Genomic DNA, 9,565 nt, shown 5'->3' on the forward strand with positions numbered 1-9,565 from the left:
AGTTCCCTAAAATCAAGAAGGACTTTTATTAGGACGAAACGTAGGCTAGGGACATGGCTAACAAAGAAGGAAAATAAGGAAAACAAAGTGTATGTTTGAGAAAAATGCAGAGAATTTTTTTTTTTTTTTTTGGAAGTTGCAAGGTGGATTTCACCTATTTTTATTCTTTTGAAACAACAACTTTTGTTTTTGTTTTTGTTTTTTTTTTGTTTTTTTTTTTTTGCTTTTATTTGGCATAACTTCACTGAACAAAATAATTATTTACATTTTCTCAAACATACATAGGTGATGGAACTTATAAGATATCAGGTAATACTCCAAATCGGAGTGGGTCAAGATGATAAGTTGACAAAGAAAATGTTTTTTTTTTTTTTTAAAGGCTCAAAAGGGTTAACTATGGATATTTAATAAAAGGGATGGCTAGAAAGGCTCAAACGGATCAAAGATGGCCTTTCCATCGTCTTTTAGGGCTCTAAATAATTATCCATATCTACTAGTTAGATGGGCCTCCCAATGTAGCAACACACATTTTTTTTTCTTTTTTTTTTTCTTTTTTTTACCATTTTTTTTTAAAGGGTTAACTCAAAAGAAATGTAGAGATCGTGTATACAATAATAAACTGTTAAGCTGTATAAAGAATGGGCAAAAGGGTTACTCTCCAAGAAAAATGATAGGCTCAAAAACTCACTTGGTACTTATTATGACATGTTCATTCCTTCAAGCAACTCATATATGTCTCCAACATCAACATGTAGAGTAGCAAACATAATGTAACATCACTTAAGACCAAAGATAATACAAATACTAAAATTTAAATTAATCATGTCACCCAATGTTAAAACAAATCAAAATTTTTTTTTTTTTTTTAAACAACATTCTACCCCCCAACCTATTCTAAACATAAAAAAAAAAATATGCATGCAGAAATGTGAAAATGATGTAGAAAAATTAATTTAGAAAAGTTACAAAAATGATAGAAAAGAAAATGATTTTTTTATTATTTTTGTTTAAAGAAGATGCGTTTCTAGAGGAACTACACTCCATATTCAGCCATCTTCGACTCAAAAGTTGGAAAATGCATTTTTATAGAGGATAAATTAAAAAGAAGAAAAATAAACATAAACACATAATAAAGAAAAAAGAAAATGTCTTAATTTTTTTTTTTTAAGTTTTTTTTTTTTAATTTTTTTTAAACGATGAAGATGCGTTTCTAGAGTCACTACACTCCATATTCAGCCATCTTCAACACAAAAAGTTAGCAACAGTTAGTTTCTACAACAAAAAATTAGTAAAAACTTAACCAAAATTTCATAATTGTCGACTATTCCCTCCCCCCAACCAGAACGAAACATTGTCCTCAATGTTTGAAATGAAAGAAGTAGAGTTTAGAAGACATCACCTGGGTGGTGCAACACAGAAGAAAATATTTACAGGCGGAGAGTTAAATCTAATTTGTACTTCTTACTGCTGCTACTGTTACCATCATTATTTGGACGCTCCAACACAAAGGTCCAGGGGTCTGGCTCCGGTCTATAAGCTTGTAATAGATCCAGTAGCTCATTAGCAGTGTGAGCACAAATAAAGAGTTTTTTCACATTAGCGGGAATGAAATAGTTTTTTATTGCATGGTTAAGAAATGCGATAAAGCCATCATAAAAGTTATTGACATTTAACAAACCGATGGGTTTCTGGTGGATGTGCAGATGGGCCCAAGATGCTAGTGTGATAAATGCCTCTAGTATTGCAAGATCTCCTGGAAGGAAAATAAAAGCATCAGCATAATTAAGCATTTCAGTTATTCTTTCTTGCATACCTGAGACGACTAACTCTTCTCCAGTTGATGAGTCAGACGAACTGCCCAATGGTTTTAGGACTCTTGGGATGATGCCTAACACTTGACTTCCTCTGATAAAAGCTGCTTCTGAGACCATTTTTGATAACCCTCGATTACCTCCTCCATACACCAAGTGTAATTTTCTCGCTGCTATGCTTCGACCAAGATCTATGGCTGCCTCAACGAACTCTTTATGTTTGCCATAGGTAAAACCGGAAAGCACACAAATGTTCTTGAATTGTCTATTGGGAGTAGCTGCCATTGCGATACTTCTAAAAAACAATTTGTGAGTGCTTGACAAAAGATATCACATTTAAGAGTCTTGGTGATAGTGGGTCATGGTTGTGTATGAGGTAATATGTCAGTGTCAAATAACGCGTAAAGCACGTGGCTTGCAAGTCAAAAAGAAAACAGTAAAAAGGAAAAAGCAAACAGTAATAAAATTATTAAAGACAATAATGCAAACAATAAGACAATAGTGAAATAAAATAACAATAAAGTAAAAGGATATTTACAGGTAGTTGCGACTGTGGCTCACATCTTCCTCTGGTTTTACGTCCAGAAACGGCTTGAACGCCCTCTATGGGTCGAGGATAGGCTTCCTATCCAGTTTTCTTATAAACTGGCAAACAGGGTCGTTTATAGTCAGATTCCCGAGACTATATCGTGCATGCTCTTTCTGGAATAATGGCCATAACTGGAGAATCGCTCCTTGCACATATCCACTGGGATGCGTTTCAAGAGACAAAAGGATATCATCCAATGACTCCTTATTCAAGCCATCCCTAATGAATTGAATCTTATCTTCCCTGTTATCAGACACCATTCCTAAAGAACATGGGTTTTTATTGCAACTCATTCTGGCACACTTATGACAAGCAACAGAAATTCTTCGAGCTCGTCGTTTTCTTGCATAATTTCCTTTACCACAACCAGGCATGTATGCAATAAATTTTGGAGGTAACTCACCTGCCGATCGTACTTTAGCCTCGATTAACCAACGGATGTCAGCAGGTATGTTATTCCTCATGAGTAATCGCATGCGTTCGGACCGAGCTTTATAGATCGTAAGGAGGGCATTCTGAGGAAGTGAAGGGAATCGCTTGTGAAGCTTCGCTAGAATCTCATTTCTGTCCATACCTTCGCCTCAGAATATCAGTTATTATGGGAAACTGAAGTAACCGACTTGATTGTCACGGAGTACCGTTATCCGCCACTTCACCGGGGTAACAAACTAAAGCACACAAATAGAAAAACAAATTAAAACACACAAAGAAAATTAAAATCGTCCTCTTATTGAATTTACCTCAAGCTCCAACTGGATGTCGTAAACACTTCTCTCAATGTCTCTGAGTTGGTGTTCTAAACCCTCAACATAGGCTACTAACTCTGGTGGTTGTAGAGCCCAAATGCGTTGTGTTTTACAAAATTGAATTTGTCTTTTGAGATGAGTTTTGACACGTTGAAGTGGTTTAAGAATGTTCAGGAGGAACGGTCTAAGTAAGGTACTCATGATTAAAAACGATAAGAGAAAACTTAATGGTAAAATAAACACACTTATGCAAAAACAATTTCAATTAGCAAAAGAATAATAATAAAAAGAAAGAAAGAAAAATCAAATCAACGAAAAGAAAAAAAAATCAATTCAAATTTGGTGGGTCACTCAAATTTATTTCGGTGTCTTCTTCATGTGGTTGGTACTCTAGATATGGCTTTAATCTTTGACCATTAACTTTAAACGTGACACCATTCTTTGGGTCTTTAATTTCAATTGCCCCATGTGGAAAAACAGTATGAACAATAAATGGGCCAGACCAACGAGAGCGTAACTTACCTGGGAATAGGTGCAAGCGAGAATTGAATAAAAGCACTTTCTGACCTGGAGTGAACGATTTTCTCATAATTTGCTTATCATGGAAGACTTTCATTCGTTGCTTGTAAATCTTGGCATTTTCGTAGGCGTCATTGCGAATTTCTTCAAGTTCTGCCAGCTGTAATCTTCTTTCTGAGCTGGCTTGCTGCATGTCAAAATTGAATTTCTTGATGGCCCAATATGTACGATGCTCGAGTTCCACAGGTAGGTGGCAAGCTTTTCCATACACTAGCCTGTAGGGTGACATCCCAATCGGGGTCTTGAAAGCCGTTCTATATGCCCATAAGGCATCATCAAGTCTAAATGACCAATCTTTTCTGTCCGGTCTCACCGTCTTTTCTAATATGTGCTTTATTTCTCGATTGGATATCTCAACTTGGCCACTGGTTTGCGGATGATACGGAGTTGCCACTTTGTGTGTGATTGAATACTTTGTCAAAAGAGCTTTGAATGCTTTGTTACAAAAGTGGGCACCACCATCACTGATTATTGCTCGAGGGAATCCAAAGCGCGAGACAATGTTGCTTTTCAAAAATCCTATCACCACCTTGTGATCATTGGTCCTACATGGAATTGCTTCTACCCATTTTGATACGTAGTCAACAGCAACCAATATGTATTGATGGCCAAAAGAAGGGGGAAAGGGTCCCATGAAGTCGATACCCCATACGTCAAAAATCTCAACCACTAAAATTGGATTTAGTGGCATCATGTTCCTTCGTGTAATGCTTCCCATTCGTTGACACCTATCACATGAAGAACAGAAAGTGTAAGCGTCTCGAAATATAGATGGCCAATAGAAACCACATTGTAAAACTTTAGTCGCTGTTTTCTTAGCACTGAAATGGCCTCCACAAGCTTGTTTATGGCAGAATGAAAGGATATTCTGAATTTCACTTTCTGGGACACATCGTCTAACAATTTGATCCGCACAATACTTGAACAAATACGGGTCATCCCAAAAGAAATTCTTTATCTCTGCAAAGAATTTAGCCTTGTCTTGCTTGGTCCAATGCTCTGGAAGTTTACCTGTAACAAGATAATTAACTATATCAGCATACCAAGGTAATACTTCCACACTCATTAATTGTTCATCTGGAAATGACTCATTTAATGGTAATTGTTCTATAATTGTGTCAAAATGGAGACGAGAGAGGTGGTCCGCCACAACATTTTCTGTCCCTTTTTTATCTTTGAATTCCAAGTCAAATTCCTGCAAAAGTAACACCCAACGAATTAGTCTGGCTTTTGCATCTTTCTTTGTGAGAAGATATTTAAGAGCAGCATGATCTGTGAATATAATTATTTTACAACCAATGAGATATGATCGAAATTTTTCCAATGCAAACACTACTGCTAGCATTTCTTTTTCAGTAGTTGAATAGTTCAACTGTGCATCATTTAATGTCATACTAGCATAGTAAATAACATGGGGAATTCGATCAACTCTTTGTCCTAATACTGCTCCTACTGCATAATCAGATGCATCACACATGAGCTCAAATGGTAATTTCCAGTTCGGGGCCTGAATGATGGGTGATGATGTCAACAACTGTTTTAATTTTTCAAACGCCATAAGACATGAATCATTAAAGATAAAAGGTACATCCTTAGCAAGTAAATTGCATAAGGGTCTAGAAACTTTGCTAAAATCTTTAATGAAACGTCTATAGAAACCAGCATGCCCAAGGAAAGATCTTACTTCTCTGACTGTTTTGGGTGGAGGAAGATTAGAAATGAGATCCACCTTGGCTTTGTCAACCTCAATACCTTTGCTCGAAATGATGTGACCGAGAACAATACCTTGTTTTACCATAAAATGGCATTTCTCCCAATTTAAGATCAAGTTCTTCTCGATACATCTCTGCAGAACTAGTGTTAGATGATGTAAACATTGATCAAACGAGTTGCCAAAGACAGAAAAGTCATCCATAAAGACTTCAAGGAATCGTTCAACCATATCAGAAAAAATGCTCAACATGCATCGTTGAAATGTAGCAGGTGCATTGCATAATCCAAATGGCATTCTCCTATATGCAAATGTGCCAAAAGGGCAAGTGAAAGTAGTTTTCTCTTGATCGTTTGGTGCTATGGGAATCTGATTATATCCTGAGTAGCCATCTAGAAAGCAATAAAATTCATGACCTGCTAATCTATCAAGCATTTGATCAATAAATGGTAAAGGGAAATGGTCTTTACGTGTGACAGAATTCAACTTTCTATAATCAATGCATACACGCCATCCTGTAGTCACTCTAGTGGGTATCAATTCATTATCAGCATTCGTAACTACTGTAACTCCTGACTTTTTGGGGACAACTTGTACAGGACTGACCCATGAACTATCAGAAATTGGGTAAATGATACCTGCGTCTAATAGCTTAAGGACTTCAGTTCTAACAACTTCTTTCATATTAGGATTTAACCGACGTTGCATTTCCCTAGTAGTTTTAGCATTTTCATCAAGGTGAATGTAATGCATGCAGTCTACTGGGTTTATACCTTTAATGTCTGCTATGGTCCATCCTAATGCCCCTTTGTGCTCTTTTAAAACATCTAACAACTTACCTTTTTGTTCGTCATTGAGGGATGATGAGATGATTACCGGCAGAGTGCTTTCTTCTCCCAAAAACGCATATTCCAAAGTGTTGGGCAATGGTTTGAGCTCGAGTTTCGGTGGTGATTCTGATGATGGAATGAGTTGCTTCTCTGATGGTGCTAGTTGTTCAACTCTTGACTTCCATTTATTAGTGTCCATAGATGGTGCTGAGTCAAGCAGGGCGTTGACCTCATCAACCGATCTGTCAATATCAAAATCCAAACCAAAGTGAGTTAAGCATGTCTGTAAAGGATCATCACTAAGGTTTGAAACAAAAGTATCATCAACTAATGCTTCAATTAAATCCACATCAACAATTCCATCATCTGCACTGTGAGGTTGTTTGGCAATGTTGAAGATGTTCAGCTCCATAGTCATGTTGCCGAAAGACAACTGCATATTTCCAGTCCTGCATTGAATGTGAGCATCCGCAGTTGCCAAGAAAGGTCGGCCTAGAATAATGGGGATGTGCTTCCTTGAATCTTGTATTGGTTGAGTGTCAATTACAATGAAGTCAACAGGAAAATAAAATTTGTCTACCTGGATAAGCACGTCCTCCACAATACCACGAGGTATTTTCGTGGACCGATCTGCAAGCTGTAACACCACTGGAGTTGGGTGTAATTCTCCCAGTCCAAGTTTCACAAACACAGAGTAAGGCAATAAATTTACACTAGCTCCTAAATCCAACAAAGCATTCTCAATTGTGTGGTTCCCTATACTACATGAGATAGTGGGGGAGCCTGGGTCTTTGCATTTTAAAGGAATTTTATGTTGGAGTATAGAACTAACGTTTTCTGTTAAAAATGCCTTCTTTTGAACATGCATATTTCTCTTTTTAGTACAAAGGTCTTTAAGAAACTTGGCATAAGATGGAACTTGTTTAATAGCATCAAGCAAAGGGATATTAACACTTACCTGTTTGAAGATTTCAAGAATCTCACCTGTGGATTTTCCCTTTTTTCCTTTAGCTAACCTCTGAGGAAATGGAGCTTTCGGAACATATTCTCGTGGGTTAGTTTCTTCTTTCTCCTCCGGTGGTGAGTCCTCAACGTTCACAGGTACAATTTGATTTTCCTTTGTCACCGGCATCTCCACTTTGTTGTCGATTTCTTTTCCTTTTCGCAAGGTCATTATTGCTTTGACCTCTCCATGCTGCTGTGGTGAACTGGTACTTGCTTCATGTACTCCTTTAGGATTAGGCACTGGTTGACTTGGAAACTTGCCTTTCTCAACAGTCATTGCCAAGGTCTGAACTGAAGAAGCAAGTTGTCCCACCATCTTCTCGAGGCTTGAAACTGATTGGGCTTGTGAATTGAAGCCTGCTCTCAACTCATTTCGTAGTCCATCAATGGTGCGGTTCTGTTGCTCAATCGTGGAGTGAGTAACATTCCTAAAATTCTGGAATGCATCCTCCCATGGTCTAGGTTGAGAGTGGTTCTGGTTCTGATTGTATGGTCTAAATGGTGGCTGAGAGGCTTGAGGAATTTGTTGCATTGGTGGAGCTGGAGCTGTTGGTCCATTCTGTTGGAATCCTTGAGACCATGAAAAATTGGGGTGGTCTCTCCATCCAGGGTTATATGTGTTGGAGTATGGGTTGTAATTTGATGGCTTTCTCATTACACCTATGGCATTGGCTTGATCTGAGTATGAGTCATGGTCATGTGGTTCTGTTGATTTAGCAGTCGATAACGATGCTATTTGTCGAGCAAGACCTTCAACCATCTCCTTGACTTCTTTGATTCCCGAAGTTGACTCGCCAATTTGAACCTCATTTACTCCCTTAATTCGTCTAGTATTCCTGAGTGATCGACTCCGTTGTTGGGAATTATCCGCTTGTCGCTGGAAGAATTCCCAAATCTCTGATGCACTTTTTGACATTAGCTCTCCTCCACTTGTTGCCATTAGCCATTCTTGCACATTCGGCAATAATCCCTCCAAAAAGTATTGGCATTGGTGCCATTTCTCGTACCCATGATGTGGACACTTCAAGAGTAGCCCATTGAATCGCTCCCATGTTTCGAAAAATTGCTCGTCATCTTTCTGGGTAAACTCCGAGATTTCCCTGCGAATAGCATTGGTTTTATGCACTGGGAAATATTTATTCAAAAACTTTGTAACCATTTGTTCCCATGATGCAATGCTATTAGCAGGCAATGTATTAAGCCATGAACGAGCCCTATCCTTTAAAGAAAATGGGAATAGTCTAAGTTTAACATCATCGTCTGAAAAATTTTCATATTTAAAAGTTTGACAAATGGCATGAAAATCATTCAGATGATTATATGGATCCTCATTTTCTAGGCCATAAAATGTGGGGAGACAATTTAGCACACTAGGTTTTAATTCGAAACTCCTAGCAGCTACATTTGGGTATCTTATGCATGATGTGCTCAAATTAGCTAAGGGACTGAAGTAGTCCTTAAATGGCCTCTCTTGTGGTTGCAAATCCATTTCAAATTTATTTTTAATGTGCTTTTGTGTGCGAAGTGTTTTTTCTAATTCAAGGTCTATAGGTTCAAGATTAGGTAATAATGACCTACGACCATGCATGCAAAATAAATAAAATAAAAATAAAGATGCAAACAAAACAAAAAATAAAGATGGGAACAAAACAAATAAAAATAAAGAAGAGGGAGAAATTACGATACTAACCTTATTGCGCTATTACAACCTTTCTATAAAAATACACAAAAATAAATACATGAAAGAAATTAACTAAAAATTAAATTAATAAGATAAACAAAAAAAAATTACAAAGAAAAATAAATAGAAAATTAAATTACAGAATTTTAAAGAAGAGAAAAAGAAAAGAAATACTAACCTTTAAATGTAGATTCACTTTTTTTTCTTTTTTTTTAATTTAATAAGAAAAATACAAGAAAACAAATAAAAGAAATTATTCAAAAAAATTTAATTCTATTAATTAAAATTACTTACCTCCCCGGCAACGGCGCCAAAAACTTGTTGTGCAAATTTTAATGTACTCGCAAGCGCACGAATCTATTGTAGTATAGACTAATGGTGACGAGTGTCGATCCCACGAGGAGGTGGATTTTAATTATATATAGAATTAATTTTGTAAATGGGTTGTTGGATTTATGGTGGAAATGATTTGGAATATGCTAAGACTTAAATTAAAATGGCGAGAATAAATTCTAAAATTGGAATTGCAATTGAGAGAATAAATTGAAGAGAAAATCTATTAAATTGACGTACTTGGGTATCTAGATCCGTATCAACATGCATCATGGGCTAA

General features: G+C 36.8%; 1 non-coding gene across 1 annotated transcript; it reads left to right on the forward strand.

Moving 5' to 3' along the window:
* Positions 1-8,275: 8,275 nt before the first annotated feature.
* LOC112101611 lies at positions 8,276-8,379 on the forward strand. The gene has a single exon (XR_002907636.1). It is a non-coding gene; the product is annotated as a small nucleolar RNA R71 (small nucleolar RNA).
* Positions 8,380-9,565: the final 1,186 nt, after the last annotated feature.

This window comes from Citrus clementina, unplaced genomic scaffold, assembly GCF_000493195.1.
Source record: "Citrus clementina cultivar Clemenules unplaced genomic scaffold, Citrus_clementina_v1.0 scaffold_9, whole genome shotgun sequence".
In the NCBI taxonomy this organism is placed as follows: domain Eukaryota; kingdom Viridiplantae; phylum Streptophyta; class Magnoliopsida; order Sapindales; family Rutaceae; genus Citrus; species Citrus x clementina.